Below are 15254 nucleotides of genomic sequence, written 5' to 3'. Positions count from 1 at the left end.
CTTCTGCGTCTGGTCCTGGATCCGACTCATAAAGATTCTGGGCATCAGTGCAGATCATTTCCTCGTCTGGATTCACAGAAGCGCTGGAGTCGACCTCTGATTCCCAGGCTATAGTATGAATAAACAACTCTGCAGACTCAACCATCTGTTCTACCTCATACTCAGACGGGCAGCTGGAGATTTGGGAGCTGTGAGGAAGCAAGTGCGATTTGGGTGACACCTTTGAGGACTGGAGTATTTGTGATGTTGAAGTTGATGTGGAGGAGAGCCCACTTAAAGGAGCACTTGATATCCGTTGAAGCACCTGCTGTTTTTGTGCCTCATCTGGAATTTGTAGCGATTGGCGTGGCCGTAAGAAAGGGATCTTATCACATTGTCCGCTAAAAGAAGTAGACATTTTAGTTTGGCTGGAAGATGGTCTTTCTTCTGCAGATGTTACTGTTGCTTTAACACCTACCCCACGGACACAACCTTTTTTCCCCTTCCCAACATGCCTATTCCCCTTTCCACCAGCAGCAGGCCTTTTTCCACTCATTTTGGTGGTTAACTAATTCACAACTCTGGAGTTGTTTGCACAAAAAAACAATGGATGGTAACCGAGCAGAGCTGAGTGGCCAAACTGTGGTATTAGGCCAAAACTATTGGCTGGGTTAGATGCAGAAAAAAATTATTTTGAATTTGCAACCTGATGGAGGTCAGTATAGATGGACTAATACAACAAGTCCCACACACAGCTAGAAGCCCAAATATTTTTTCAGAGGTACTGTAGATGCAGATAAAAATTAGTTTTAATTTGCAACCTGATGGAGGTCAGTATAGATGGACTAATAGAGAAAGTCCGACACACTACTAGAAGGCCAAATATTTTTTCAGAGCTAGATGCAGAAAAAAATTATATTCAGTTTGCAACCTGATGGAGGTCAGTATAGATGGATTAATAGAACAAGACCCACACACAGCTAGAAGCCCAATATTTTTTCAGAGGTAGATGCAGAAAAAAATATATTCAGTTTGCAACCGGATGGAGGTCAGTATAGATGGACTAATACAACAAGTCCCACACACAGCTAGAAGCCCAATATTTTTTCAGAGGTAGATGCAGAAAAAAATATATTCAGTTTGCAACCTGCTGGAGGTCAGTATAGATGGATTAATAGAACAAGACCCACACACAGCTAGAAGCCCAATATTTTTTCAGAGGTAGATGCAGAAAAAAATATATTCAGTTTGCAACCTGATGGAGGTCAGTATAGATGGATTAATAGAACAAGACCCACACACAGCTAGAAGCCCAATATTTTTTCAGAGGTAGATGCCGAAAAAAATATATTCAGTTTGCAACCTGATGGAGGTCAGTATAGATGGATTAATAGAACAAGACCCACACACAGCTAGAAGCCCAATATTTTTTCAGAGGTAGATGCAGAAAAAAATATATTCAGTTTGCAACCTGATGGAGGTCAGTATAGATGGACTAATACAACAAGTCCCACACACAGCTAGAAGCCCAATATTTTTTCAGAGGTAGATGCAGAAAAAAATATATTCAGTTTGCAACCTGATGGAGGTCAGTATAGATGGATTAATAGAACAAGACCCACACACAGCTAGAAGCCCAATATTTTTTCAGAGGTAGATGCAGAAAAAAATATATTCAGTTTGCAACCTGATGGAGGTCAGTATAGATGGATTAATAGAACAAGACCCACACACAGCTAGAAGCCCAATATTTTTTCAGAGGTAGATGCAGAAAAAAATATATTCAGTTTGCAACCTGATGGAGGTCAGTATAGATGGATTAATAGAACAAGACCCACACACAGCTAGAAGCCCAATATTTTTTCAGAGGTAGATGCAGAAAAAAATATATTCAGTTTGCAACCTGATGGAGGTCAGTATAGATGGACAAATACAACAAGTCCCACACACAGCTAGAAGCCCAATATTTTTTCAGAGGTAGATGCAGAAAAAAATATATTCAGTTTGCAACCTGATGGAGGTCAGTATAGATGGATTAATAGAACAAGTCCCACACACAGCTAGAAGCCCAATATTTTTTCAGAGGTAGATGCAGAAAAAAATATATTCAGTTTGCAACCTGATGGAGGTCAGTATAGATGGACTAATACAACAAGTCCCACACACAGCTAGAAGCCCAATATTTTTTCAGAGGTAGATGCAGAAAAAAATATATTCAGTCTGCAACCTGATGGAGGTCAGTATAGATGGATTAATAGAACAAGACCCACACACAGCTAGAAGCCCAATATTTTTTCAGAGGTAGATGCAGAAAAAAATATATTCAGTTTGCAACCGGATGGAGGTCAGTATAGATGAACTAATACAACAAGTCCCACACACAGCTAGAAGCCCAATATTTTTTCAGAGGTAGATGCAGAAAAAAATATATTCAGTTTGCAACCTGATGGAGGTCAGTATAGATGGACTAATAGAATGATGCTATGCCCAAAAGATTTTACTTCACTAGGTGCAGTAAAAAAATTGGTATTCTATACACAGGTGGTATATCTTGCAACACAGATAGGCTACTACACTGACTAACACACTCTGCAATAGGCCAAAAAGGATTAGCTTTGCTAGATTCAGCCAAATGCTGTGAAAAAAACTTGCACAGCACTGGCACAGACCTGCCTGGCAAAAACTGATAGGAACTGATGTAACCTAGTCCTGAAAAGGACTCCAATTACAATTAGTCTTTACTCCCACAACCTATCTATTTAAGAGCACAGACCTCCCTGATAAAAGTCGTAGGAAATGCTGTAACCTAGTCCTTAAAAGGACTGCAATCACAACTATTCCCTACTTAGAAGCTATCTGTATATTTGTGCGAAAATTGGCTTGAAATTAACAAGGTATAGCGCACACAGCAACAGCGGTGCCGTCTAACATGCAGCTGCAGCAGTGAGAAAATGGTGGCGACGGGGAAAATGGCTTGGTCTTATAGGGCAAGGACATGTGACATACACTGACAATGACACATGCCCTTGCTTGTGTGAAAAAAAGCACTTCGCTCCGTGTGTGCGCTGCTGATAGGCTGACAGATTGCACCTCCCCACTGCAAATGCGGGAAAGAGAAAAAAAAATGGAGATCTTCATTGTTCCTGCAGAGATCCATCCTCTGCCCCTCCCCCCACCCCGCTGTACACTCAAACTGCGTATTAACATTAATTTTCATCATTACTGAGAAAAAATCCAGTTATGATTTTGGTGCACGAACAGTTATCGAACATAACCTCGAACAGCCGAATTTTTATCAAATTGTTCGTGTTTGCCGAACGGCTCGAACACCGCCCAAAACAGCTCGAATTTGAGATTGCCGAACAGTTCGAGTAGAACAACGCTCATCTCTAGTTATCACACCCGTCGTCCTCAAAGCCAACCTCTTCCTGCCCTGACCGAAAAGTCAAGTTGTCGCTCCAATCAGGTATTTGAGTCTCATCATCGTCTTCATCATTGTCTCCACCAACAGGAGTTACAGTTTGGGAACGAGGGTCTACATTATGCTCAGAACCTTTTTCATCTGGTCCTGGATCCGACTTATAAAGATTCTGGGCATCAGTGCAGATCATTTCCTCGTCTGGATTAACAGAAGCTCTGGAGCAGACCTCCGTTTCCCAGGCTATAGTATGAGTAAACAGCTGTGCAGACTCAACCATCTGTGTTACCCCATACTCAGACGGGCAGCTGCAGACTTGGGAGCTGTGAGGAAGCAAGTGCGATTGGGGTGACACCTCTGAGGACTGGAGTATTTGTGATGTTGAAGTTGAGGTGGAGGAGAGCCCACTTGAAGGAGAACTTGATATCCGCTGAAGCACCTGCTGTTTTTGTGCCTCATCTGGAATTTGTAGCGATGGGCGTGTCCGTAACAAAGGGATCGTATCACATTGTCCACGAAAAGAAGTCGACATGTTAGTTTGGCTGGAAGATGGTCTTTCTTCTGCAGATGTTACTCCCCACCCACCGCGGGGGGCTCGACCCACCAGCGGACAGGCACCAGTATTACGAGAGGGGGGCTGGCCGTCAGGGTCCACCGCGGCTCTGGCACAAACCCGGCGACACGGAGGTGGCACGGGCAGGAACGGACTGGCCGTGTCGGCTTCTCACTTTTTGGATTTTAGAAGGGCATGACATGCCTATATCTGTGTCTCCCCCTCCTTTTAGTCCTCCACCTCTTTTATTTTCGCATGACTATATGTACTTGTCACTTTTCCATGTGTTAGTTATGTCTTCTGAGCAGTTTGTCAGCTTTTGGACACCTTTGAAGGTGTTTTCTATGTGTTTCTATGTGTTTTTGTTTGCCTGCCATTGGTTTTAACGGTGTTCGAAGGTGTTCGACGAACAGTTCGACGAACAGTTCGGCGAACACACGGGTGTTCGACGAACCGAACTCGAACACTACGGGGGTGGCTCAACACTAGATAGGAGATGCAAATTTAGAGAAAATATTCTACTGATTGTTAATGTTGAAAGTGAAAACATTTGTCCCAAAATGTGGTGAAACTTTGATGTCAGTATAACATGCGCATTTCAGACTTGTTAAACTATGTTCATCTGCTCTTTTAGCTTTTGTTTATTAAGTATATTTATAGTCTATTGATGCCTGAGGTAAAAAAATCTGAAATTAGACTTACTGGTAATTCGGTTTCTAGGAATCTTCCACGACAGCACCTTAGGAGGTTCACTCTCTGCCCTAATAGGGACAGAGAACACATAGAGATGAAATAGTCCCTCCCATTTTCCTATCCACAGTATTTTTCTGATGCCAGAGCAACAACTAACATATGCACAAAGAAACTATTTGATGTTCCCAGAAGTCTTTTTTGAAAGCACAAATTCAGGACATTTAAGATTTGCCTCAAGGACCCCCAGGAATACTGCCAAAGGGCCAACGTTGAGAATTGGTTTTGCTAAGCCCCATCACTTTTAGTTTTCAATTTGAGATTGCCACCAATAGAGCGGACCCCCAACTAATCAGTAACAGGAGTGAAGCTATACAATTTCTTGAAAGAAAATGCTAATGTCAGAAGTGGGATTCGAACCCACACCTCCAGGAGAGACTGCGACCTGAACGCAGCGCCTTAGACCGCTCGGCCATCCTGACTTCTTTTGGCTTTTGTAATTTAACTATTTCTAAGCTAAGCAGTAGAAAGATGAGCATTACTTGTGATGAAAGGAAATATACCATGATTTCTTTTATTTTAATATTGATTTGTAACCTATTAGTTACAGCCAATTTTGAGCTTTATGACCAAGCACCGTTTTTTAAATCTGACATGTATCAATTTATGTGGCAATAACACTGGAATGCTTAACATATCCCCGTGATTCTGATAGTGTTATTTTGTAACACATTGTACTTTATATTAATTTTAAATTTAGATCAATATATATTTAGTTTTTCTTGTGAAAATATCTAAAATTGCACAATTTCATTGAAATGCGGTGATGCCCCATATGTCTTCAGAAACTACTGTTTGGTCACACAGCAGGGCTTTGAAAGTAAGAGCGCTATTTGGGTTTTGGGAATGCAGATTTTGCAAGAATATTTTGAGGGTGACATTTGCGGAGTTCCAAAAGTATCAAAACAGCAGAAACCCCTCCAAAGTGATCCCATTTTATAAATTACTCCTCACAATGAATTCATCAACACCAGCAATTGCTATTATTGTCCAACAGGTGTTGTCACTCTGCAACATCAAGAATTGCAAATAAGCCAGTTTAGTGCCAAGCTTGCGCTTATGGAGACAAGCACCCCATACATTTTAAGTGGGCTCTCCTCGCTGGAGAAATGCCAAATCTGTGGATTTTTTGTCTTACCATTAACGTAGAAACCCCTATTTTTAGAATGAAAGATGACGGTCCTGAGTTGGGGCTTGTGTTTTTTGCCTTCCTGGCTTTTTCCCCAAACAGCTTTGTTCCTGGCATATTTTTGAAGCATATTTGTCTCAGTAATGCCACAGCGATTCATAGTCAAACATAAATGGCTGAAATCATTCAGCTAGTGTCTGATACATGCTGCCTGTATTAGCTATGAGGTTTCCTTTAAATCCTCATACAGCTAAGTCAAACTAAAATAAAACAAAGTGATGACGTCCAGAATGAAGGAAAAATTACAAAAAATATTATTTTCCTCAAAAGTTAAAAGTGCTCAGTTCTCAAGTTTCTATCATTTTATTTCCTGTAGATAGTTATAATGATTAGGATTTTTACATTCTCTGTAAACAGCCAGTCCATATGCTTTGTTTATTTTCTGCTTAAAATTTAATGGGTGAAGAAAAAAACTTTTGCCGAAACCTGGGATTGAACCAGGGACCTTTAGATCTTCAGTCTAACGCTCTCCCAACTGAGCTATTTCGGCAGGACACACTTAGATTCAGGAATGTTCAACACACTGTAGATGTCACAACAAGATGTATTTATTTTTACTTTGACTTGTTTTTGCAAGATTATCTATATTTGTAAGTCCCGCTATTTTGCGTACATATTTAAGAACTTACATTAATTCTTTGTGAATGAATAGAAAAAACAGCAATTCTGCATTTTTTTTACATTTTCAAATTTACTCAATTCACCAGGGTAATTCTGACTGTGTCTCTGTAGGACAGGTGATGATTGAGCATAAAACACAATTTGTAAGCATAATGTTGCATCAAGCTTTATTTTTTTCTTAGGTGCAAACAATTGGAGTGAAGATAGGAGATGCAAATTTAGAGAAAATATTCTACTGATTGTTAATGTTGAAAGTGAAAACATTTGTCCCAAAATGTGGTGAAACTTTGATGTCAGTATCACATGCGCATTTCAGACTTGTTAAACTGTGTTCATCTGCTCTTTTAGCTTTTGTTTATTAAGTATATATATAGTCTATTGATGCCTTGAGGTAAAAAAATCTGAAATTAGACTTACTGGTAATTTGGTTTCTAGGAATCTTCCACGACAGCACCTTAGGAGGTTCACTCTCTGCCCTAATAGGGACAGAGAACACATAGAGATGAAATAGTCCCTCCCATTTTCCTATCCACAGTATTTTTCCGATGCCAAAGCAACAACTAACATATGCACAAAGAAACTATTTGATGTTCCCAGAAGTCTTTTGTGAAAGCACAAATTCAGGACATTTAAGATTTGCCTCAAGGACCCCAAGGAATACTGCGAAAGTGCCAACGTTGAGAATTGGTTTTGCTAAGCCCCATCACTTTAAGTTATCGATTTGAGATTGCCACCAATAGAGCGGACCACCAACTAATCAGTAACAGGAGTGAAGCTGTACAATTTCTTGAAAGAAAATTCTAATATCAGAAGTGGGATTTGAACCCACGCCTCCAGGAGAGACTGCAACCTGAACGCAGCGCCTTAGACCACTCGGCCATCCTGACTTCTTCTGGCTTTTGTAATTTAACTCTTTCTAAGCTAAGCAGTAGAAAGATGAGCATTACTTGTGATGAAAGGAAATATGCCATGATTTCTTTTATTTTAATATTGATTTGTAACCTATTAGTTACAGCCAATTTTGAGCTTCATGACCAAGCACCGTTTTTTAAATCTGACATGTATCAATTTATGTGGCAATAACACTGGAATGCTTAACATATCCCCGTGATTCTGATAGTGTTATTTTGTAACACATTGTACTTTATATTAATGGTAAATTTAGGTCAATATATATTTAGTTTTTCTTGTGAAAATATCTAAAGTTGCACAATTTCATTGAAATGCGGTGATGCCCCATATGTCTTCAGAAACTACTGTTTGGTCACACAGCAGGACTTTGAAAGTAAGAGCGCTATTTGGGTTTTGGGAATGCAGATTTTGCAAGAATATTTTGAGGGTGACATTTGCGGAGTTGCAAAAGTACAAAAACAGCAGGAACCCCTCCAAAGTGATCCCATTTTATAAATTACTCCTCACAATGAATTCATCAACGCCAGCAATTACTACTATTGTCCAACAGGTGTTTTCACTCTGCAACATCCAGAATTGCAAATAAGCCAGTTTAGTGCCCTGCTTTCGCTTATGGAGACAAGCACCCCATACATTTTAAGTGGGCTCTCCTCGCTAGAGAAAAGCCAAATCTGTGGATTCTTTGTCTTACCATTAACGTGGAAACCCCTATGTTTAGAATGAAAGATAATGGTCCTGAGTTGGGGATTGTGTTTTTTGCCTTCCTGGCTTTTTCCCCAAACAGCTTTGTTCCTGGCATATTTTTTAAGCATATTTGTCTCAGTAATGCCACAGCGATTCATAGTCAAACATAAATGGCTGAAATCATTCAGCTAGTGTCTGATACATGCTGCCCGTTTTAGCTATCAGGTTTCCTTTAAATCCTCATACAGCTAAGTCAAACTAAAATAAAACAAAGTGATGACGTCCAGAATGAAGGAAAAATTACAAAAAATATTATTTTCCTCAAAAGTTAAAAGTGTTCAGTTCTCAAGTTTCTATCATTTTATTTCCTGTAGATAGTTATAATGATTAGGATTTTTACATTCTCTGTAAACAGTCAGTCCATATGCTTTGTTTATTTTCTGCTTAAAATTTAATGGGTGAAGAAAAAAACTTTTGCCGAAACCTGGGATTGAACCAGGGACCTTTAGATCTTCAGTCTAACGCTCTCCCAACTGAGCTATTTCAGCAGGACACACTTAGATTCAGGAATGTTCAACACACTGTAGATGTCACAACTGGATGTATTTATTTTTACTTTGACTTGTTTTTGCAAGATTATCTATATTTGAAAGTCCCGCTATTTTGCGTACATATTTAAGAACTTACATTAATTCTTTGTGAATGAATAGAAAAAACAGCAATTCTTCATTTTTTTTACATTTTCAAATTTACTCAATTCACCAGGGTAATTCTGACTGTGTCTCTGTAGGACAGGTGATGATTGAGCATAAAACACAATTTGTAAGCATAATGTTGCATCAAGCTTTATTTTTTTCTTAGGTGCAAACAATTGGAGTGAAGATAGGAGATGCAAATTTAGAGAAAATATTCTACTGATTGTTAATGTTGAAAGTGAAAACATTTGTCCCAAAATGTGGTGAAACTTTGATGTCAGTATCACATGCGCATTTCAGACTTGTTAAACTATGTTCATCTGCTGTTTTAGCTTTTGTTTATTAAGTATATATATAGTCTATTGATGCCTTGAGGTAAAAAAATCTGAAATTAGACTTACTGGTAATTTGGTTTCTAGGAATCTTCCACGACAGCACCTTAGGAGGTTCACTCTCTGCCCTAATAGGGACAGAGAACACATAGAGATGAAATAGTCCCTCCCATTTTCCTATCCACAGTATTTTTCCGATGCCAAAGCAACAACTAACATATGCACAAAGAAACTATATGATGTTCCCAGAAGTCTTTTGTGAAAGCACAAATTCAGGACATTTAAGATTTGCCTCAAGGACCCCAAGGAATACTGCCAAAGTGCCAACGTTGAGAATTGGTTTTGCTAAGCCCCATCACTTTAAGTTATCGATTTGAGATTGCCACCAATAGAGCGGACCACCAACTAATCAGTAACAGGAGTGAAGCTGTACAATTTCTTGAAAGAAAATTCTAATGTCAGAAGAGGGATTCGAACCCACGCCTCCAGAAGAGACTGGGACCTGAACGCAGCGCCTTAGACTGCTCGGCCATCCTGACTACTTGTGGCTTTTGTAATTTAACTCTTTCTAAGCTAAGCAGTAGAAAGATGAGCATTACTTGTGATGAAAGGAAATATGCCATGATTTCTTTTATTTTAATATTGATTTGTAACCTATTAGTTACAGCCAATTTTGAGCTTCATGACCAAGCACCGTTTTTTAAATCTGACATGTATCAATTTATGTGGCAATAACACTGGAATGCTTAACATATCCCCATGATTCTGATAGTGTTATTTTGTAACACATTGTACTTTATATTAATGGTAAATTTAGGTCAATATATATTTAGTTTTTCTTGTGAAAATATCTAAAGTTGCACAATTTCATTGAAATGCGGTGATGCCGCATATGTCTTCAGAAACTACTGTTTGGTCACACAGCAGGACTTTGAAAGTAAGAGCGCTATTTGGGTTTTGGGAATGCAGATTTTGCAAGAATATTTTGAGGGTGACATTTGCGGAGTTGCAAAAGTACAAAAACAGCAGAAACCCCTCCAAAGTGATCCCATTTTATAAATTACTCCTCACAATGAATTCATCAACGCCAGCAATTACTACTATTGTCCAACAGGTGTTTTCACTCTGCAACATCCAGAATTGCAAATAAGCCAGTTTAGTGCCCTGCTTTCGCTTATGGAGACAAGCACCCCATACATTTTAAGTGGGCTCTCCTCGCTAGAGAAAAGCCAAATCTGTGGATTCTTTGTCTTACCATTAACGTGGAAACCCCTATTTTTAGAATGAAAGATAATGGTCCTGAGTTGGGGATTGTGTTTTTTGCCTTCCTGGCTTTTTCCCCAAACAGCTTTGTTCCTGGCATATTTTTTAAGCATATTTGTCTCAGTAATGCCACAGCGATTCATAGTCAAACATAAATGGCTGAAATCATTCAGCTAGTGTCTGATACATGCTGCCCGTTTTAGCTATCAGGTTTCCTTTAAATCCTCATACAGCTAAGTCAAACTAAAATAAAACAAAGTGATGACGTCCAGAATGAAGGAAAAATTACAAAAAATATTATTTTCCTCAAAAGTTAAAAGTGTTCAGTTCTCAAGTTTCTATCATTTTATTTCCTGTAGATAGTTATAATGATTAGGATTTTTACATTCTCTGTAAACAGTCAGTCCATATGCTTTGTTTATTTTCTGCTTAAAATTTAATGGGTGAAGAAAAAAACTTTTGCCAAAACCTGGGATTGAACCAGGGACCTTTAGATCTTCAGTCTAACGCTCTCCCAACTGAGCTATTTCGGCAGGACACACTTAGATTCAGGAATGTTCAACACACTGTAGATGTCATTATTTCCTGTAGATAGTTATAATGATTAGGATTTTTACATTCTCTGTAAACAGTCAGTCCATATGCTTTGTTTATTTTCTGCTTAAAATTTAATGGGTGAAGAAAAAAACTTTTGCCGAAACCTGGGATTGAACCAGGGACCTTTAGATCTTCAGTCTAACGCTCTCCCAACTGAGCTATTTTGGCAGGACACACTTAGATTCAGGAATGTTCAACACACTGTAGATGTCACAACTGGATGTATTTATTTTTACTTTGACTTGTTTTTGCAAGATTATCTATATTTGAAAGTCCCGCTATTTTGCGTACATATTTAAGAACTTACATTAATTCTTTGTGAATGAATAGAAAAAACAGCAATTCTGCATTTTTTTTACATTTTCAAATTTACTCAATTCACCAGGGTAATTCTGACTGTGTCTCTGTAGGACAGGTGATGATTGAGCATAAAACACAATTTGTAAGCATAATGTTGCATCAAGCTTTATTTTTTTCTTAGGTGCAAACAATTGGAGTGAAGATAGGAGATGCAAATTTAGAGAAAATATTCTACTGATTGTTAATGTTGAAAGTGAAAACATTTGTCCCAAAATGTGGTGAAACTTTGATGTCAGTATCACATGCGCATTTCAGACTTGTTAAACTGTGTTCATCGGCTCTTTTAGCTTTTGTTTATTAAGTATATATATAGTCTATTGATGCCTTGAGGTAAAAAAATCTGAAATTAGACATACTGGTAATTTGGTTTCTAGGAATCTTCCACGACAGCACCTTAGGAGGTTCACTCTCTGCCCTAATAGGGACAGAGAACACATAGAGATGAAATAGTCCCTCCCATTTTCCTATCCACAGTATTTTTCCGATGCCAAAGCAACAACTAACATATGCACAAAGAAACTATTTGATGTTCCCAGAAGTCTTTTGTGAAAGCACAACTTCAGGACATTTAAAATTTGCCTCAAGGACCCCAAGGAATACTGCCAAAGTGCCAACGTTGAGAATTGGTTTTGCTAAGCCCCATCACTTTAAGTTATCGATTTGAGATTGCCACCAATAGAGCGGACCACCAACTAATCAGTAACAGGAGTGAAGCTGTACAATTTCTTGAAAGAAAATTCTAATGTCAGAAGTGGGATTTGAACCCACGCCTCCAGGAGCGACTGCAACCTGAACGCAGAGCCTTAGACCACTCGGCCATCCTGACTTCTTCTGGCTTTTGTAATTTAACTCTTTCTAAGCTAAGCAGTAGAAAGATGAGCATTACTTGTGATGAAAGGAAATATGCCATGATTTCTTTTATTTTAATATTGATTTGTAACCTATTAGTTACAGACAATTTTGAGCTTCATGACCAAGCACCGTTTTTTAAATCTGACATGTATCAATTTATGTGGCAATAACACTGGAATGCTTAACATATCCCCGTGATTCTGATAGTGTTATTTTGTAACACATTGTACTTTATATTAATGGTAAATTTAGGTCAATATATATTTAGTTTTTCTTGTGAAAATATCTAAAGTTGCACAATTTCATTGAAATGCGGTGATGCCCTATATGTCTTCAGAAACTACTGTTTGGTCACACAGCAGGACTTTGAAAGTAAGAGCGCTATTTGGGTTTTGGGAATGCAGATTTTGCAAGAATATTTTGAGGGTGACATTTGCGGAGTTGCAAAAGTACAAAAACAGCAGAAACCCCTCCAAAGTGATCCCATTTTATAAATTACTCCTCACAATGAATTCATCAACGCCAGCAATTACTACTATTGTCCAACAGGTGTTTTCACTCTGCAACATCCAGAATTGCAAATAAGCCAGTTTAGTGCCCTGCTTTCGCTTATGGAGACAAGCACCCCATACATTTTAAGTGGGCTCTCCTCGCTAGAGAAAAGCCAAATCTGTGGATTCTTTGTCTTACCATTAACGTGGAAACCCCTATTTTTAGAATGAAAGATAATGGTCCTGAGTTGGGGATTGTGTTTTTTGCCTTCCTGGCTTTTTCCCCAAACAGCTTTGTTCCTGGCATATTTTTTAAGCATATTTGTCTCAGTAATGCCACAGCGATTCATAGTCAAACATAAATGGCTGAAATCATTCAGCTAGTGTCTGATACATGCTGCCCGTTTTAGCTATCAGGTTTCCTTTAAATCCTCATACAGCTAAGTCAAACTAAAATAAAACAAAGTGATGACGTCCAGAATGAAGGAAAAATTACAAAAAATATTATTTTCCTCAAAAGTTAAAAGTGTTCAGTTCTCAAGTTTCTATCATTTTATTTCCTGTAGATAGTTATAATGATTAGGATTTTGACATTCTCTGTAAATAGTCAGTCCATATGCTTTGTTTATTTTCTGCTTAAAATTTAATGGGTGAAGAAAAAAACTTTTGCCGAAACCTGGGATTGAACCAGGGACCTTTAGATCTTCAGTCTAACGCTCTCCCAACTGAGCTATTTCGGCAGGACACACTTAGATTCAGGAATGTTCAACACACTGTAGATGTCACAACTGGATGTATTTATTTTTACTTTGACTTGTTTTTGCAAGATTATCTATATTTGAAAGTCCCGCTATTTTGCGTACATATTTAAGAACTTACATTAATTCTTTGTGAATGAATAGAAAAAACAGCAATTCTGCATTTTTTTTACATTTTCAAATTTACTCAATTCACCAGGGTAATTCTGACTGTGTCTCTGTAGGACAGGTGATGATTGAGCATAAAACACAATTTGTAAGCATAATGTTGCATCAAGCTTTATTTTTTTCTTAGGTGCAAACAATTGGAGTGAAGATAGGAGATGCAAATTTAGAGAAAATATTCTACTGATTGTTAATGTTGAAAGTGAAAACATTTGTCCCAAAATGTGGTGAAACTTTGATGTCAGTATCACATGCGCATTTCAGACTTGTTAAACTGTGTTCATCGGCTCTTTTAGCTTTTGTTTATTAAGTATATATATAGTCTATTGATGCCTTGAGGTAAAAAAATCTGAAATTAGACTTACTGGTAATTTGGTTTCTAGGAATCTTCCACGACAGCACCTTAGGAGGTTCACTCTCTGCCCTAATAGGGACAGAGAACACATAGAGATGAAATAGTCCCTCCCATTTTCCTATCCACAGTATTTTTCCGATGCCAAAGCAACAACTAACATATGCACAAAGAAACTATTTGATGTTCCCAGAAGTCTTTTGTGAAAGCACAACTTCAGGACATTTAAGATTTGCCTCAAGGACCCCAAGGAATACTGCCAAAGTGCCAACGTTGAGAATTGGTTTTGCTAAGCCCCATCACTTTAAGTTATCGATTTGAGATTGCCACCAATAGAGCGGACCACCAACTAATCAGTAACAGGAGTGAAGCTGTACAATTTCTTGAAAGAAAATTCTAATGTCAGAAGTGGGATTTGAACCCACGCCTCCAGGAGAGACTGCAACCTAAACGCAGCGCCTTAGACCACTCGGCCATCCTGACTTCTTCTGGCTTTTGTAATTTAACTCTTTCTAAGCTAAGCAGTAGAAAGATGAGCATTACTTGTGATGAAAGGAAATATGCCATGATTTCTTTTATTTTAATATTGATTTGTAACCTATTAGTTACAGCCAATTTTGAGCTTCATGACCAAGCACCGTTTTTTAAATCTGACATGTATCAATTTATGTGGCAATAACACTGGAATGCTTAACATATCCCGGTGATTCTGATAGTGTTATTTTGTAACACATTGTACTTTATATTAATGGTAAATTTAGGTCAATATATATTTAGTTTTTCTTGTGAAAATATCTAAAGTTGCACAATTTCATTGAAATGCGGTGATGCCGCATATGTCTTCAGAAACTACTGTTTGGTAACACAGCAGGGCTTTGAAAGTAAGAGCGCTATTTGGGTTTTGGGAATGCAGATTTTGCAAGAATATTTTGAGGGTGACATTTGCGGAGTTCCAAAAGTACCAAAACAGCAGAAACCCCTCCAAAGTGATCCCATTTTATAAATTACTCCTCACAATGAATTCATCAACGCCAGCAATTACTATTATTGTCCAACAGGTGTTTTCACTCTGCAACATCCAGATTTGCAAATAAGCCAGTTTAGTGCCCAGCTTGCGCTTATGGAGACAAGCACCCCATACATTTTAAGTGGGCTCTCCTCGCTAGAGAAATGCCAAATCTGTGGATTCTTTGTCTTACCATTAACGTGGAAACCCCTATTTTTAGAATGAAAGATGACGGTCCTGAGTTGGGGCTTGTGTTTTTTGCCTTCCTGGCTTTTTC

At 38.3% G+C, this 15254-nt stretch overlaps 9 non-coding genes across 9 annotated transcripts; all 9 read right to left on the bottom strand.

Annotated features, from left to right (window-relative positions):
- Positions 1-5039: 5039 nt before the first annotated feature.
- Positions 5040-5122, bottom strand: TRNAL-CAG (transfer RNA leucine (anticodon CAG)). The gene has a single exon. It is a non-coding gene; the product is annotated as a tRNA-Leu (tRNA).
- Positions 5123-6306: 1184 nt separating this feature from the next.
- On the bottom strand, positions 6307-6379 carry TRNAF-GAA (transfer RNA phenylalanine (anticodon GAA)). Its single transcript has one exon. It is a non-coding gene; the product is annotated as a tRNA-Phe (tRNA).
- A 935-nt stretch (positions 6380-7314) lies between these two features.
- Positions 7315-7397, bottom strand: TRNAL-CAG (transfer RNA leucine (anticodon CAG)). Its single transcript has one exon. It is a non-coding gene; the product is annotated as a tRNA-Leu (tRNA).
- A 1184-nt stretch (positions 7398-8581) lies between these two features.
- On the bottom strand, positions 8582-8654 carry TRNAF-GAA (transfer RNA phenylalanine (anticodon GAA)). Its single transcript has one exon. It is a non-coding gene; the product is annotated as a tRNA-Phe (tRNA).
- Positions 8655-10856: 2202 nt separating this feature from the next.
- Positions 10857-10929, bottom strand: TRNAF-GAA (transfer RNA phenylalanine (anticodon GAA)). Its single transcript has one exon. It is a non-coding gene; the product is annotated as a tRNA-Phe (tRNA).
- Positions 10930-11088: 159 nt separating this feature from the next.
- On the bottom strand, positions 11089-11161 carry TRNAF-GAA (transfer RNA phenylalanine (anticodon GAA)). Its single transcript has one exon. It is a non-coding gene; the product is annotated as a tRNA-Phe (tRNA).
- Positions 11162-12096: 935 nt separating this feature from the next.
- Positions 12097-12179, bottom strand: TRNAL-CAG (transfer RNA leucine (anticodon CAG)). Its single transcript has one exon. It is a non-coding gene; the product is annotated as a tRNA-Leu (tRNA).
- Positions 12180-13363: 1184 nt separating this feature from the next.
- Positions 13364-13436, bottom strand: TRNAF-GAA (transfer RNA phenylalanine (anticodon GAA)). Its single transcript has one exon. It is a non-coding gene; the product is annotated as a tRNA-Phe (tRNA).
- A 935-nt stretch (positions 13437-14371) lies between these two features.
- Positions 14372-14454, bottom strand: TRNAL-UAG (transfer RNA leucine (anticodon UAG)). The gene has a single exon. It is a non-coding gene; the product is annotated as a tRNA-Leu (tRNA).
- Positions 14455-15254: the final 800 nt, after the last annotated feature.

This window comes from Phyllobates terribilis, unplaced genomic scaffold (genome assembly GCF_046119375.1).
Source record: "Phyllobates terribilis strain yellow unplaced genomic scaffold, ASM4611937v1 Scaffold_65__1_contigs__length_7625178, whole genome shotgun sequence".
NCBI lineage: Eukaryota > Metazoa > Chordata > Amphibia > Anura > Dendrobatidae > Phyllobates > Phyllobates terribilis.
This window is presented reverse-complemented; position numbering and strand designations above follow the sequence as displayed.